We start from the raw sequence: 18583 nt of genomic DNA on the forward strand, positions 1-18583 counted from the left end.
AATTCTAATTAGTTTCAGCTGACAGGGTGTGTCCTTCAGGTCAAAGGTCAGGACCAGTTATAGGGGGATGATGGTGAGTGGAAGGGTCGTGGCAGAGCTCAGGGATCAGAATCCTCATTACAGCGATCTGTTTGCCCTTAAATCAACCTGGCAACGGAGCACAGACATCCACTGTGTCTCCCACAGCCCCGTGTTTGTCATACACACAGAGCCTTTCCCAGAGATCTTCTCCTTCATTGCTGCTTGTTTGTCCGTTCTTTATTCCCGATGCCCCCAGTGCTAATGTCAAAACAACAGTTGATGTTATTTCTCCAGGGGTGAGGGGGGCTCTGCTGCGCCCTCTGCAGGACGGCCATGGAAGCGCACCTGAGGCCCTGACACGCAGCGGAGTCATTAACCCAGAAAACACACCATTTGCTGAGATTGTCAGAACAGATGTTAGAGTGTTATATGTCAGAACTATTTCCCCGAAAGCTTAAAATCTGGTATACGTCTTAAATTAATAACCAACCCTCCGCCCTTCAGTTCCTCAGTCAATGCTAAGTGCCCTTGTTGACTCAATTGGATTAGCACTAATATATAAACACAGGAGGTAAAGAGTAATCCTGCAGTTGAAAGCAAAAAAAAAGAAAAAAAAAGGGAAGAAGAGCTAAATAAATAAAAATGGCATGTTTTCTACTTTACAATAAATGCAAGAGATGAATGAATGAAAGGTTTGATACTGCAGACCTGAATGTATTCGAAAGGAGTGTTTTGACCATCCAGAGGCAGAGTAATTACCCGTTCGTAACTCAGTTGGATAATAAGAGGCAACCCTTTGGGGGATAAGACACAGAGTTGTTAATTATTAAACGCTTACATCAGCCAAGCGCTAGAGAGTTGCAATTATTAATGTTGTTGTTCTTGTTTGTGCTTAAACACAACTGCTGCTGTTAATATCCTCATTAACCAAAATGAATGATTTTATTACTCTTGATTTGGTCTGGGGTTTGCTAATGCATCTGGGTTGCATCGTCAGTGCGAACTGAGGGATAAACATCACCGTCGACGACTGCTGGGGGTGGTGGGGTTGTTTATTTTCCCCCCACCAGAGATCCCACACATAACGGGAATATTCAAATAAAACAAAACAGACATATGTGCTTTTCTCCTTTAAAAATACACTGTAATCGAGCAGCACTAGAGCATGGATGACAGCCGTTGAGTTAGTCTGGAAACCATTAAAAACTTGCCTGAATTATGCCGCAAATATGCAAAAGAAACAAAATAGTCAGGATTAAGTAGAAACGGTTGAGATGGAGGCGTGTCATTTTAATGCCTCATCTAAAACGGTCTGAGGTTTTCAGTTTCAACCCCACCCTAGAAACACCAAGGTGTCCTCAAAACGTCTTTTTGCATTAGAGCAAGTCACAGTATTAACATTCAAAATACCTCTTCTTAAGAAATCACTTTAGAAGGCAAAAAAAAAAAAAAAAAAGTTGAATTAATGAGCTTTACCTTGGATTAAAATGAATAAATGACTATTAATTACATCCAAAATATCAAGAATATTTAAGCTCAGGGATCAAAGGGACATCTGCCAGTATTCATAACATGGATTTTCATATATAGTCATTTATTCAGCATTTTTAAGTCTAAAAAGGCAAGCATTTAAAAAAACAAAAATAGATATTAGACACAATAAAGTTGATGTAGAATGCTAATTTTCCACCCTGAATCGTTCTGTGAAAGCTGAGAAGCAGGAGACGCAAACAGTCGATAAATTCTCATGCTCCCCGTCGAGCTGACACACTGCTCTGTAGTATTTACTATTTCAATAACATGCTGAAAGATTGGCCATTCACTGGATTAGGGCTGTTATAACTCTTAAATAAAGCCTCTCTTAGGTCTTAGCGGCGATGACAAAGGACTTACTTGATTGCCATCACTGCTTTAAAAGATTCTTATGACTGGTTAACTCACATCAGAGAACAATAACAGCTAGACTTTTATATTATCTAAAGACAATGCTAATGGTGCAAACCTGTGCAAAACTCACTACTATTACACTACGCACTTTAATACAAAAGTTATTTTGGAATTAACAGTTCCTTGAAGAACACCCATCGATTCTTTCTATTACACAATAGGTTCTTCATAGTGGGAAAAAGGTTCTCAAGGTTAAAATATTCTTCACAGAAGGAAAATAATGAATTTCAAAAATGGAGTGGAATTCTATTGTATTGCTATGAAAACCCCCTTTTATTTTAAGAGTGTAGAGAGTCGCTGTGAGGTTTCTAAGGGGTTCTGAGTGATTTTTAGCACGTCACTATAGTGGGTGTTTACTAACCTATTAAATCATCCACCAAGCAAGAATCTTTCAACCAAATGCTTTGAAAAGTAACTGCACACATCTTCTCATCAGCTGCATGACATAACAAACAATGTGGGATCTTCTATATTATAAAACTACAACAACCAAACAAGTCTTTAATGAAACATCACAAACCAATTACAAGTTAACTGAAAGTACAAATACAATAAAAATGGCTTGTTCCACACTTTGGTAAGTGCTCAGAATAGTTCAGAGCGGTAATGGCTCAAAGGAGTCAGAGGTCAGTTATAACCAAAGTGCATGTGTCTTTGGGGTCCTTTTGTCTCTTAGTGAAACATTTCCCTTTTCTCCATAACAAGCAATGAGCAAGACATGAAACACTTACACATCCAACATACATACGTATACACACCCACACAGATACTGGTAATAAAGATGTCTCCTTAGCATGAAATTGTTTAACAAACCAAAGTCTATAGGAAAAGCAAATAAGGCCATTTATGGGTTTAGTTGCTCGTGTGTAATCTGAAGCATATGCAATTTTAAAGGGTGTTTCTGCTGCTAATGGGCCCCGAGGGGCCGGGAGGTTAATTGATGCAGCTGTTGATAGCTTTTACACATGACTCAGGGTTCATCTCCCCTGTGACTCTTATTCCAAGGCACTTTTTAATGAAGTGTAAGACAGAAGGCTTTTTTACAGTAGGCTTGTATCTCGGAGAATGCTTCAAAACAACCTGAAGAAGAGCTTTTAGGGAAATGCTCCACAGATGGCCATTGATTTACACGTTAAATAAGAGTTTTTTTTTTGTTTGTTTTTTTGCCAAATTGTTGGATTGGTGATTTGAAGGTCTTGACTGGAGGCAACAGAAATTCAGAGTTCTACACTGGTTTACTTACTATTACCATGTGCACGCAAAGATATATTTTGCATGCAAAAAAACATAACATTAAGCTGCTGATGCTGTTCTTTAATGCATACACATGACCGACAAGTGAAAAATAGTTTTTGCACATCTGTTAGGAGCAAAAAGCGCATGACCCATAGAATGAGACTAACATTCCAGCTGTCGACACTTTAAAAAACTAAACACGGCCAGAAAGAAACGGACCACAAAAGTTACTAATTTTACAGCATTCTTTGTTTATAAAAAATGACTGCCTAACACTCACAGTCACAAACCCCAGCGTTTGACAGCTACTTCATTTCACATCTGAGGGTTGAGGGTGACAAGTTCACTTTTTATAATATAATCTCCGGCAGCTTTTAATTAAATAGTCATTGGCGAACTTCTATAATTCCTCTGAAGGCCAGGCCTCCATGGGAGCTTCTACACAGTTAAAGGGGCTTCTTTACCGAGCAAACATTTACAGATATTTGAGCATTGAAAATTAAATACAAATACATGGCTAAATTTATTTGATCCGAAGCTGTGGAAATCAGCGTGGAGAGCGGGAAGTGATGACAGTGTGATGAACTGGATAGCAGCCTCACCCTGAGGATTATACTCCCACAGTCACTAAATTCTGCTCATTAAAGTGACAAACCCAAACACAAAGCCAGTCAAGCATGAGATTCAGCTGTGTACAGCATCTGGCCCATACCGGCAACCCCAAGCGTAGTCGTCTCCGCCGCAAACACCTCTACACACTGTAACCTCCGTCAAATCTAAAACAATCAGCTTGCCTTTCATTTCCAATTTCGCCGCCTGTCACAAAGCCCTATTAGAGCCCATGATCGCGCGCTGCTGCTGATTTACAAACAAGCACTGGGGAGTCCCTGTCCTTCTCGAACTTCTCTTCCGCTCGCTCTCTGGTGCCATCCGTCAGCCTCCTCCATCCTGATTATCTGGAGACGCCAATTTCAAAGAGACATCTTAATGGTGATGTCAACGTATTAATTAGAAGTGTTAATGAGCTAAAAGCAGCCCAAATTAAATTAATGCAGCAATAGACACAGAGAGCAAAATTAGCTTCAATTTCTGTAAATGATTCTGAAGTGTGCACAACATATCAGCCTGCCTGAACGTTCCCATCCCCCCAAAGCTAATCAAGAACTACATTGCAATTAGCTGCTTAATTAAAGCAACACTCTGCTCGGAAAATCCGGCACAATTAAGTAATGGCTGTTATAGCATGAAGGCAGGCCGCATTTGTCTCCTGGAGAGGCGCAAAACACACGCACACACCCAGACAAAGCATGTTATATTTCCAGCAGGCCCGCGGGGGACGAAGACGGCCAAGATCTGCCGAGATGGAGTGGGTTTGGAATGTGGAGTTCGTCTGGAGCTGGAAACGGCACGACTCCGTCTGTGACGGAGCGCCAGATCGCACTCCCTAGCCTGAGGTTTCATAGACTGCCGAATTGGCTCGGACTCAGGCGAGCGGGGCCTAATCGCCACTTTCTGTGTTGTCACCTCAACACTTTCCAGTTGGACATGGCCAACCGCCGACAGTAGGAGCGTTCTTCACCGTTTCAGCTGAGGACATCTTGGTGACCTTCCAATCCGAAGACTGGCTAATTTAACGACTAGAGCGGAGTTAAGTGCATTTGTCCGTGTGAGAACGACCACCGAATAAAAGCAGACCCTGGCCAGATGTTTTCCCAACTCCGGGTCCAGGTGGCAGCTCCTCCCTGCAGTGGCGTATCCCGCTTTATTTACCAATCTTAGCGAGGGGCTGAGCTGTGATTAACACCCTAGTTTGGCTGGGCCGCCCAGGGACGTTGGTGTAAGCGGCATCTTTCAGCAGGTGTAGGCCACTACAGAGCATATGCCATTGAGCTGCGAGCAGTGCTCTGTGGAGATGGTTCCTCTGGCGTTTCCTGGGGCCCCGATCGACTGGCAACGGGCGTCACTCACAAACACCATCTGTCAGGTACGTTGTTACCTGGTAGGAGCATTTAACTGAGAGCTGACAAGTCCTTCTCCCATCTCAGATCTCGTTCACACCTAGATGGAGGGAGAACAGGTAGAACTGGTTCTCGTTGGTCTCGATTGTTCCTCGATCGGCTGTGTAAACTTCACACCGGAGCAACTGGAGACAAAGAAGAGTGGAGATCTCCTGCGATGCTCCGGGACAGATTTCCCCCTCTTCCGAAGAGGGGAGAAAAGACACCTGAAGTGTTTGATGCTAAATTAGGTTTTCAAAGGCAATAATTAGAATTTCTTCCCTAAAGGTAAATTACCTTCTTCCCAATTGATCTGCATTCTAATTATAACAATTTGCCCTGGAGCCATTGCTAGAACCTCACTGTCTACCACGTAGAGATGTTAAACATACGAAAAGACTTGTAGATTAGTGGGAAATGTTGTAATCAGTTTAATTAGCATTCTGCACCATAACTGGAGGAACTTAATCAGCAGTTCTGTGCACCTTTGAGGGTGATCAATTAAATGAATATTAGTGAATATTAGGAGAGCAGGGGGCAAGGTCTTTCTGCCCACATGCTGCAATGAGATTCCATGATCGCAGTACAGTCTGAATGATAAAATCTGCATTTACTGTCAACCAGCCACTAACTGCATGAAAGCATGATGAATCATTGCTAAAGTAGGAGTTAAATCAATAATCGTGCATTTTTTTTTTCAAAGTATCTTATATTGCCCCCAGTTAAATCAAAAACGTTCTCATTAAAGTAACTTAAAATATATATTAAAAAGGACTTTACACTACTGTTCAGAAGTTTGAGGTTATGCTTTTGAACTCGTGTCTTATGCTCACCAAGGCTGCATTTATTTTGATTGTAAATATAGAAATATTCCCGTTTCAAAGTTTTCTATTTGAATAGATTTTAAAAATCATATGTTGATTTGCTGCACACAAAATATTTGTATTATTATCAACACTGAAAACAGCTGTGCCACTTAATTTTGTCGATTTTTCGGGGCTCTAAGGATTATACAGAATTATATTAGAATCATTAGAATTCAAATTATATAGAAGTCTTTTGTAACAATGTAAAAGTCTTTACTGTCATACTGACCTCTCAATGTAATTCATCCTTGCTGAACAGAAGCATAATAAACAAATAAACTTACAGAACCGAACATTGTAGAATTCAGGATTTTTTACTTTATGCCTTTGAGTCTCTGAAGAAAAAAATTAATAAATAAAAATAAAACACAACCTTGATGTCACACAGCAGTAAGGAAAGATCCAGTCCTGGGCTTCTTACTTGTACAAACTAGTTAGATTCTGTAAAAAACGAGACTAATCTCTAGGTCTGAATAAAAAGACTATTATATAACTACATCTCTACACTATAAGTATATAAAAAGCAATGAATGTATTAAATGAATAGTATGCATGATTATGAAATATTTGGCAACAGCAAAAAAAGAAACAACCCAGAAGACCTACGTACTACATCTGCAGTGATATTTGAAGAGTGCTTCCGATGAGATGTACTGACCATTCATGCAATGTCATATTTGTGAATGGTGTGGAACATGGTGTGGAACAGCGTCACGGCTGCCAGTGTAGGTCATATGACAATTCCAGCATAACTGATGTAGTATGTTCAGACTGTATTCATATGACACATACTTGTAGAACATAAACTGAATCCCCAAACACAGTTCATACTCTTACACATACTTATACAGTATGTGATTTCGGAAATATATCTTCAACCAGAAGGATATATAAAGAGTTATAATAAAGACCAGGCTATAATATTAATCATAGGCTCTTCAGAAATGATCCCTATCCTTTTTTTAAGCCATTAAGCAAGAAAAATAATAATAATAATTTGCTTCGGAACTTTGTAGACAAATTCTAAACTTTATTTTTAAGAGTTTAAAACAAAAGTGGCGACCGTTCTAGATGTGGGCAAAGTTTATTTACATACAAGTGGGTGATTTTGAATGCAGATTTTGGATAAGGACAGTGGAGGTGAAGCTCCAGGGGTCACCTCCACACGGTGGTAGTGTAAATCACAGAGACTGAGATTCAAATTCAGCCCACAGTGCCCACTGCTAATTAATATGTAAATTTCACATTGTTTGTTAACGGCAACGTCAATTTTTGATGTGAGCAGCGGCTTGTGTTAACAGAGATTCACTGTGTAGATTGGGTCTGGGTTATTGCCAAACCCCTATCTGTCCATAATCAAATATTTTTAAGGCTGCTAAACTAATATACGTCTCCGAAGCTTATAACTTGGGAGACACGCTAATGATATTTTATTAAGCCAGAGTAATTGAAGGCACCATTTAAATATGTAATTAAGCACTTAAGTATAATTATGCAACTCAGTAGGAAACCAAATGAATTAATTAAAAAAATATGCCAATACGTCAATTTATTTAGGCTCTATTGTGCGGGTCGAACATAAGATGATTAACATTTTAAATAACGAGCTTCACGGAATAAAAGGAATTTCATTTCCGCCTGGAAGTGTTGAAAGTTGCTCTACACGAGTTGGAGGAGAATAACTGAAAAGGATAAAGACCCCAGCGCAATTTGAAGTACAGAGAAGAGATTTGCCTTCTAATATACCTGTGTGCACAAGCCAGCGATTACTGGGCAAGTTTCCACCGCACTTTTCTTACAGTAAATCTCCTTTCAGTTAGGCTGAAATGATTTAACAGACACTGTGTGGCTTATAAAACCACGGATGGAGGGCGGAGATGGAGAAAGAGTAAATCTGCTTGAGTGTTTGTGTCAGTTTCATGCATACCAAGAGAAAATGTGTCCGTTTCTCCCAGCAGCCACTATGTGGCCCGCTTTAAGAGAGGTTCACAGATAAACACACATCTCCGGCCCCGGTGGAGCCGTTTACCTTTCTCCAAGTAGATTCAAGATATTAATTAAGATAAATCTACCTCAATTCTGTGATTCTGCCATCTGGTTATTTATCCGAGTTATGCTAATCATTTCTGTAGGGCAGGAGAATGATTACCCATTTTGCATCTAATTTATATTAATATTCAAAATTAAGTAGTTCTGCAATACGGTCCATCTGTTTCGACGACAGAGCATACAGAACATACTGTAACATACAGTGGAAAAAAAAATGCACTTGGAGGCGGAGGCATCATCTCCTTAGCAAACAAACAGTATGCCAGCATTAACCCTTGCTCCCTGCATTAACTACTCTGACAGAGTCTTTAATGAAGGTAGCCGAGCGAGTCCACGACCACAAATTTCAAACTAAACAAACCTCTAACACAATGCTTTACAAGATTTACCACCTCGTACGGTTCCAAATTCCTCTGATGATCTCACAACCCCCGAGGATACTGACACCCTCGGCCCGGACAGGCAATTAAGGCCCCGGTGGCTTTGAGCAGTAGTTTGTTAGCTGGTCACGTGTGCGAGGCGTGTGGAGTGGGTGAGGAGAGCCCGAACGCACGCTTCGGCTCAGGCCAGCCACTAATTAGGGTGAAGAGGGGGCCAGTGGACACGCGGTGTGATTAAATTTAGATCTGGAGGGAGATCTTGACCCCGCGTGCCCCTCATCTAAGTGACATTTACCCAGGATAACCACACTGCAGCATGAGGCTTATTAACCTTTTGTGGGCCTGAACACCACTAACTGGCTTAATTGGCAGATGGATTATTAAATGGAGCAACTTCAAGATGATTGAACATCTCGTATCTACAACGCACAGGTTAGTTGGTAAAATTTCATCATTACTTAGGTGAAGTTGCCTACATATATACCAGTATGGATCATTTTTGGCATTATAATATTAACAATGCAGGCCGAGGTGCCACGAGAGCGGAAAAGAGAGGAGTTTTGATGATAATGGCGCTGAATGTGTGTTCCGTCAGAGGGTCAATAGCAGAATATCTCCGGTTTCTGAGCATTCACAGTCCCTTGGGAGGTAAAATCCGCCGTTCATCATCAAAATGACCGTTACGCATTGCCAAGTCCTAAGCGGTGTCGGATCCGCCTGGAACGACTTAATCCATCACAACCGATTTGGAAACTTTCGAAAATCAGGTTGCTTCTTGTATGGAAACCTCTGTGAGATTTAAGAGAGAACAGAGACGGCGCTCTGGGCCTCGTAGAGTAGCAGGCATGCTCAGAAACAAGCGTTCCACTGACTCGTACAAAAGAAAACGCTGTACGCTCGTTTTTCTGCATAGCTAAACAGAGCTGCCAGATGTGTGTTTAAGCATGATCCATTCACTGGGCTTTGCGCCGCTCTGCCATGTCAAATCAATGCTTTCAAGGGAAGCACGAGTCAGCCATGTTGGATTCGGTTCTGCTTTGGGAAATAAGTGGATCATATTGGACGTATTAGCATACTTGTGTGACTGATATTCAAAAAGGAGATCATTGCACAGCATGTGATAAATGTCACCTCAGAGCAATGACCCGCATTATGTATTACCCCTGCTGCAGGCGTCCTCCTGCACGTCTGTGATCAGCTGTGGCCACTTACCCCCCACGTAGGCTGCCTCCGACGGTCTACATGGAAAAATCAAACCCCTGACACTGAGAGAGAGAAAAAAAAAAAAAAAATGTAAGAGCAGCCGTTAGAAATCTTCTAGGATGTTGAGTACTTTGGTGTCTGGGTAGGTCAAGCAACCAAACTAGAAATTTCCAGCATCATATACACTTTTTAAAATAATAGTTCACTAAAAATACATTATCATAATTTACTCACCTTCGTGTTGTTACAAAATGGTAAGATATCGTTCTTCTCTGTGCTTTTCACCACAGCTTTAGAATCCCAGACACAAAGATGCTTCACATCGTGTGTGGTGATACCAAAGATCACAAGCCAGTCTGAATACACAATTCCTGTTATTTGTGAGATAGGAAAAGGGGTTCTTTTACACATTTTTGTCTTTGAGCTCTAATGGAAAGGGGTTCTGGGTGTTTTTTGTTAGTTTATTTGGACAGTTCTGGCATTCAGGCTGACTCGGTTTAGAGATGTTTGTGTATTTACAGACTAGGGTCAAAGGGGATATAAATGTTTTTTGTTTTTTTTAAGATGACCCCATCTTGCATCTGAAAATATGAAATATTGACAACCGTTCAAAGTTTGGGGTCATTACAATGTGTTTTTGAAAACATGAACTTCAAAGCCATTTATGTGAAGAAAATAGTAATATTGTGAAATATTATTAATATTTTAATATAATTTTAATATAATTACATTTTCAGCATTACATTGCCACACAATCCTTAAGAAATCATATAATATGCTGAATTGGTGCTCAAACATCTCATTAATATCAATGTAAAAAAAAAAAAAGACCCCAACCTTTTTTTCTTCCTATATATATATATATATATATATATATATATATATATATATATATATATATATATATATATATATATATGCGCTTTTATTATCAAACTAATTATTCATACACTTTAAATACAGTATGTTTTTTATACAGCAACAGAAGTGTTCAATTGAAGAAAATGTTTTGCTGTGTATATTTAGTAATTTTCCTGAAACTGTGCAAACCCAGTAAATACGAATGTTCAGAAACATACTTTAAGCAAACATTATCTTCCTCTATAAAGAGGTTAAGCTCTTTTGTAATTATTGCACACACTCTAATAGACACTACGATTTAATGGTCTTAGTGAACAAGACAGGCAGCTTGGCCTCTTCAGCAAGGTATGTTCAACCACAAAAAGGGAGTTGAACCTGCCTTTATGTGTTTACATAAAGTACAACAAACAGGCAAAAAAAGAAAAAAATGAAAAACACATGAGACTTCACAAGGTGCATTACAGGCAATAAATAAATCCAATTGATAAAGGTGTAATAGTGTACCTTGAACTTGAAAGTGCAATTATTTTTCATATCAAACACACTTTTGCACATTCACATAAGAATGTAGCTAGGAGATGCTTATTGCGATATAATTACAGGCACTCCAAGCGTTTACTAGCACTCTTTAGCCTATAGGCTCTAATTGCGAATCTTTTTATTCATTAAACGAGCACTGCTTCACAGCATTCTCTCCATGATAGACTTCTGAACAGAAAACATTTTTCAGCGAGCCTTTGCCAATTATAGTTAATATACGACAAGAGATTACACCATGTAGCATATTCCCATCAAACTATTTGGACTGCAATTCTCAACACACAACCCAACTGTTTGTTTGCTCTCCTAAAGCCAAAAGATACTCAAAGCAGACCAAGTGAAAAAAAGTGACTTACAGCGAGACGCATTTCTGATTACAGATGCAGCTGGGTTTTTATCATTAAATGCTCAATAACACTTTAGAGCGCAACGAAGCCCGCGGTCGCCTCGAAAGGGCACAAATGCAAGCAGACGCTCATCAGGGCTTTAACATTATCACACTGTAATCTGTCTGGGATTCCACGTGTGTTAACACAGCTAAAAATGTAGAAAGCAAACACTCCAACAACACCGCGTGAATGTCTCAATATATTAACCGCACAATAAACAACCTATTCAATTCCAGGGATTTGCATGAGAAATGGGAGCATTAACGCAGAAGGATGTGTGAAGTCATTCAAAGTGCGAGCCCTGCTGTGGTAGAGACGACTGCCTCGGTGTTGGCATATCACTGAACACAATGGCCTAGATTAGCAAAGTGTCAGTACTGAACTGAAATAAGCTAATTGCTTAATTAGCTGACCCAATTCGATAAGCCTCTTCTAGCGTATTAGCTCTAGCTATGTAACAAATAGCTTGAATTCATGTAAAAAGTGTGGGTTTAATTACAACCGTGAGTGTGAAAAGCTAAATGAGACGGCCGGCGCGGTATGAATGTTATTGTGTCGGAGACTATTAAACATCCATATATTTGTAAGCAGAAGAATGGCACGACTGTGACAGACTTACTGGCTCCAAAAGTATGAAATGGAAACGTGATACTAAACCTTTTGTTTGTTTCTTCCATTCGGGCTTTGTAGCAAAAAAGACCTGCTTGTTATTGACAGCTTGCTTGAAACAATTATGGAGCGTATCGGTGAAAGCGATGTCAGCGAGCTGGTGGAAATAGAAAAGTCGGGTTAAAGGTAAAACCATTTTCTCATTAGACTGAACGATGAGTGGGACAGATTAATTTACATTTTCCCCTGACATATTTTACATACACAATCTTTTGCTTAGCACTGGGACTTATGGGCAAAGGAGCTCTATTTGTATAAGATGAAGTCATTTATATGCTAATTCATTGGAATGTAGACCTTCCAGATTCATGTTTACCTATTAGTGCATATAGATGCGAAGGGACATTAGGATATTGGAAATGGAATGGGCGAGGGGGTGGGGAGCGTTGAGCCATGAGCAACAAAGTATTAGCACAATGTTTCCTTCTATTAATCTCATATTATGAGCCATTTCTGTTTTATTTAAGCAGCACCGAAGAGCCAAGCACGGAGGCATGCGGAAAATGACCATTTTCATCAATTGACTTTGAGGAACACGTGGTGGCAAAGTCACAAATATGCAGAGCGAGCAAGACAAGGCAGCCTAAAAAGCACCAAATGCTTTATATACTTTAAAAGGTAGGGGGATTAAAATATGAATAATCAATCATATTTGTAGCCAAAAAAAAAAAAAAGTGTTTGGTTTTACATGGAGTGGGACATCTAATGGGGGCTGCCTTGCTGAAATCACATGACCAGCTAAAAACCATTTAATCAAAATCTGATAAAAATAAGTAAGTGTTGACACTGGTATTTTATTTATTGCGTAGTGTGATTTTATTATTTATATTGCACTATAGTTAGTATAGGTCAGAGGAGAATGGGCTGACTGATTCAAGCTGATAGAAGAGCAACTTTGACTGAAATAACCACTCGTTACAACCGAGGTATGCAGCAAAGCATTTGTGAAGACACAACACGCACAACCTTGAGGCGGATGGGCTACAACAGGAGAAGACCCCACCGGGTACCACTCATCTCCACTACAAATAGGAAAAAGAGGCTACAATTTGCACAAGCTCACCAAAATTGGACAGTTGAAGACTGGAAAAATGCTGCCTGAACCGATGAGTCTCGATTTCTCGATTGAGGCATTCAGATGGTAGAGTCAGAATTTGTCTTAAACAGAATGAAAACATGGATCCATCATGCCTTGTTACCACTGTGCAGGCTGCTGGTGGTGGTGTAATGGTGTGGGGATGTTTTCTTGGCACACTTTAGGCCCCTTAGTGCAAATTGGGCATCGCGTAAATGCCACGGCCTACCTGAGCAATGTTTCTGACCATGTCCATCCCTTTATGACCACCTCATACCCATCCTCTGATTGCTACTTCCAGCAGGATAATGCACCATGTCACAAAGCTTGAATCATTTCAAATTGGTTTCTTGAACATGACACTGTACTAAAAATGGCCTCCACAGTCACCAGATCTCAACCCAATAGAGCATCTTTGGGATGTGGTGGAACGGGAGCTTCGTGCCCTGGACGTGCATCCCACAAATCTCCATCAACTGCAAGATGCTATCCTATCAACATGGGCCAACATTTCTAAAGAATGCCTACAGCACCTTGTTGAATCAATGCCACGTAGAATTAAGGCAGTTCTGAAGGCAAAAGGGGGTTAAACACAGTATTAGTATGGTGTTCCTAATAATCCTTTAGGTGTGTGTATATACTTATATATATATATATATATATATATAGAACTAGCTTTTATTTTTAGTTTACGCACATCTGTAACTATCAGTTTTCTTACAATATTTTGATTTAGCTTTCAGTTTTAGTATGCATTTCATGTAATGGATTCCATTTCATCATTAGCTCACAGTACATTTTAGTTTCAGTACAAACACTTTACAACAAGATCTCATTTGTTAATGTTAATGTTACAAGTCTATTTTTTTATTCTTTTTTTTACATTAATGCAAATTTAATTAATGTTAATGTATTAATGTTGAAATTACCATTAACTAAGATTAATAAATGCTGTAGAAGAATTATTATTTTTTAGTTCATGTTAACTAACATTAATTATTTTTTTGTAAAGTGTTTTCATTTAAGTTAACTGTAACACAGGTAACACTTCACCAACCCCTTCAATTTCTTCCTTAAAGTTGATCAGCCAAAACACAAATGATTGCCATTATGTTATTTTAGAATATTTCAGCCCACACAATCAATTAGAAAACATACACAGCCTAAAATCCAGAAAATGAAGGAGTGGGTTGTCTATGGTAGAAGAACAGCATTCGGTCCAGTGCTGGAGGGGTGTGACAGATCATGTTACAAGCAAGGCTAAATGCTAATGTAATTCCACATGAGCCAAGTTTAAAGAGATCCAATCGACCATTCCTGATACCCAGCGTCTAAGATGACGACGTTCCTCCTCTCACTGTCTCCTTAATTCACCAAAATTGCCACTTAGAGCCGCAGCAAGATGTGCGTTTCATCTCCAAGCTTCCTCTGGTCTCTGCTAGTCAGTTCATTTTTACTTCCTCCAAGATTGCTAACACTTCATTAACCTTGCCAGGCTCAAGATAAGAGAGGTAGAGAATCAAAAGCAGCCAGCCACCAGAGAAAAGACAGCACAGTCTCCACCACACAGCGGCCATCAAACAGACAAAAGCATGACCACACACACACACACACACACACACACTCTATCCCATGCAAAACACTCAATGGGCTGCTTGTGGGCCTATCATTATTAGCACCAGACAAAACACACGCACACCTCTGTGAAAGGTTAACCCTAGAATACATTGAGAACAGGGTGATCAAAATGTTCAATGGATTTTATTCTTAAATATGCATACAGTTTCTACTGTATGTGATCCTTTGGCACAGCCAACCAGAACAAATACTTTCAGTAAGAGATATTTATTCATAGTTTTGTGTCCATTTAGAAATTTTTCAGAATATGCACACATAAACGCATACCAACTCCATGGACTACTCAATTTGAGAATCAATGCTCCTTTAATTTATTGGTTAAGTGGTTAATTTCGTACATTTAGTACTGACAAAATTGAATAAAAAAAATCACAACAAAAATGAAAAAGTCTGCTTACATAAAATGTGCGTGTATATATTTATATGTACAGTACATACAAATACAAAGAAATACATGTAATATTTACATACAGAATACAAATCATACATACATAAATTTCTTAAATATATAAAAACACATCATGTAAACAAACGTTTTGGATCCAATTAAATCACATTGACAGCCCTACTTAATTTACACATTTGCTTTTGTAAAAATCTACTTCAACAATCTCACAACCTCCACTAACAAATCTCTGTGACTGCATCAATGCCAACCATTCATTTTCATAAGATGTAAAATGCCTTATTTCATGCAGTATGTTTTTTTACCCCATTAAATTGATGTTTGTAGTAAAATAAACATAAAAAAAAAAAAAAAAAAACTGTGTTTATATATATATATATATATATATATATATATATATATATATATATATATATATATATATATATATATATATATATATATATATATATAAAAATAATATTTGTGCAGTAATGAAAAGCCACTTGGTAGCAGAATGCAATGTTACCCAGTAAAACCACCAGACTTAGTTTGTGCTTACCAAATTTATACACCTACAGCATTGATGTGTGCATAAAATTCTCTTACTTCCAACACAGCACGTTCACCATTAATCTCTCCCCTTATTTTCCTATGAAGAGGACAAAATTATTTTTTCTTGGGAGGGAACTGTAAATCCCTGTCTGGGTTCAGTTAAAAGGCTTAAAATGTCACTAAATGACAAATTAGAAGCTTCCTCTAGCATTTTAAGATGAGATGTTGTGGCATCCGAAAGTCACCTGGAAATGATGTTAACGTGCAGTGAGTGTTGTGGTTATTAAAAACATCAGCCGTCTCATTACCCATCACAGATCTCGCCATGAGATCTCAACAGCAATTCAATTGTATAGCATCAAAGCATTTGTTCACTGCAAAGTGTCACAGGAAAGAGCTCCCATGCTGTGAATTTCAACTTAATACATTTAAACGGATTCCAGCTGCTTACTGGAAAGAAAAAAAAAAAGAAAAGAAAAAAAAAAACCCAGGGCCTTAACAGGCTCACATCAAATTTTAGATGCTGAACGTGTTCTTGCATTTGCAGAACATGCGATTCAAGATGAAATGACACTTTTTCTGTTCAGCACAGCACTGTGATATCTCTGTCAGGAGTTGTGTGCCAATGCAGGACATGGCATTTGTGAAGAGTTTCCATATGTATCACTTCTGTTATGTGGCCCGTTCCACTGATCCACAAAACCAGCCGAAAGGATAAAGCGGTGAGTCTCTGTGCCAGTGTAAGGAGCAGGAGCTCTTGCGAATGTGTAAAGAAAAGTTGCCTTGCCTCTGAGCAGAGTCGGGCAAAATCCTGCATTGCTGCTGATAACATGCTTGGATTAGGGATGTTTAAGGGAAGGGAAAATTATTCATTTGAGATGGATGAAAAGCTGCACTTGTCAAATCTCCTAGTCATGCACTTTCCATCTCATTCCCAGTAGCCAGCGTGCATATTTTTCCCCTCAATGCAAATGTACGCACAGTGAAATTGTGAGCACATTACCCCTCTCTTTAAATACACCAAATGACACAGGGACTAAATGAATTTGTCCCTGTGAAAAAAAAAATTCAGAGTGGGTAACAAGTTTACCGTGTGATCAAGTAGTATGGCTTTTTATACACATTTACTAAACAAAACCCTTAAATTAGGGTGATTGGGTACACCAGTAGGACTCCGGGCCGGGACCCACTAGGGGGCCTCTGCACAAAACAAAATGGCTTAGAATATTATTTAGACTACTTAGACTAAGCTCTAAACTAAAAGTCAACATGTAAGCTTGTGCACTTTTTTTATTTTAAATTAATTCACTTAACTTATTTGTATTTTATGAACCAGGACTCCCATGTCTTGGAAAACTGGGATATGAAATGCATTTTAAAATTATGTTTTTTAGACCTGGAAAAGTCATGAAAGTGATTTAGAAATTATGGAATTTAATGAATATTTTTCAATAAAACTTTACAATTAGGTCCAATTAAATGTAAGTTAATGCTTTAATAAATCAACAATACATTTGTTCCAGTATTTATTAATCTTTGTTAACCTACAACTGTCAATTCTGGTCTATCAAATATTAGATGCAACTTAATTTGTATAATGTATTATTAAACGCTGAATTTAACGTTTGGTTTAATAAATACTTTTAAAAGCATTTTGTGAATTCAGCTAATTCTTTAATAAAGCTTAATATTAAGAAATCGAACCTTATAAAGTGTTACCAATTATTCTAGGTATGCCAAGCTCTAAACTAAATTTTATTGGGGAAATTTCTATTTGAGTAAAATTAACATGCAATTGCAAGTTACTAAAATCATTAGTATTAAAGAGTGCAAACCACAGAGACTATTCGGTTACTACAAACTCTGGATTTACGGAATTTAACGTAAATGTAAAAAATTATAAAAGTTTGATAAGTCTTGACCTTGAGGGGGTCTTCAAGTCAAGAAAGGTTAAAAACAACTGCTCTAGAGCGAACTAAGCCATCCAAGCAGGGCCAGCCTTTAGAATGCAATTACCAATTCCAAATCTTTCCTGAGGCCGGATGCTACACTGGATATATCCGCTCCCCTACACAAATATTATGATCCGTCTGATGAGAGCCAGGGCTCCAGTCTGGATGGCTAATAAATAAACACGCTTCTCGTTTACTCATCAGAGCTAATGAGGCTGATAAAATTACCTTGAGGATCATAATTACAGGCTAGTGGCAGAAGCGCGAGCACCAGATCTGCAACACTTGCGCACACACAGGAAGAGAACAAACAGCCCTGCGCAGTGGCCACGCTGGACAAGCAGAGTTTGACCTTTAAAATAAACTGCACGCCAGATAAGTGTGTAATGTATGCTTTTAATTAAACAATTAAACCACGTTGCATTACAATGAAAGCTTGCGATGCCACCCGTGTGCATTGCATTAGCGCACTTTCGACAAAACATGCACAAAAAAAAACCCCCTCCATTTTCAAATCCATTTTCTGTTAGTGACCTGCGCTTAGCTGGCCTTGATCAAGCAAATATGCAAATGCCATTCAGTCATGCACCGAAAGAGAGACGAGCGCGCACACATGCGTGAGGTTAGCATGGGTGCATTTGAGCAGGCGGACCGGTTTTGAAATATAAGGCGGGTGACAAACATGTCGAACCCCAGCATCCTCAACCCCTTCAACTGCATCAGACGGCTCATATACATTAAAGCACTTGATCAGTAATGGAATCTTTTGATGGACACGGGCGGCGTGGACGCCAGAGAATTTCATTTCACCAGCCATTCA

The sequence above is a fragment of the Carassius auratus genome, chromosome 3 (genome assembly GCF_003368295.1).
Source record: "Carassius auratus strain Wakin chromosome 3, ASM336829v1, whole genome shotgun sequence".
In the NCBI taxonomy this organism is placed as follows: Eukaryota; Metazoa; Chordata; class Actinopteri; order Cypriniformes; family Cyprinidae; genus Carassius; species Carassius auratus.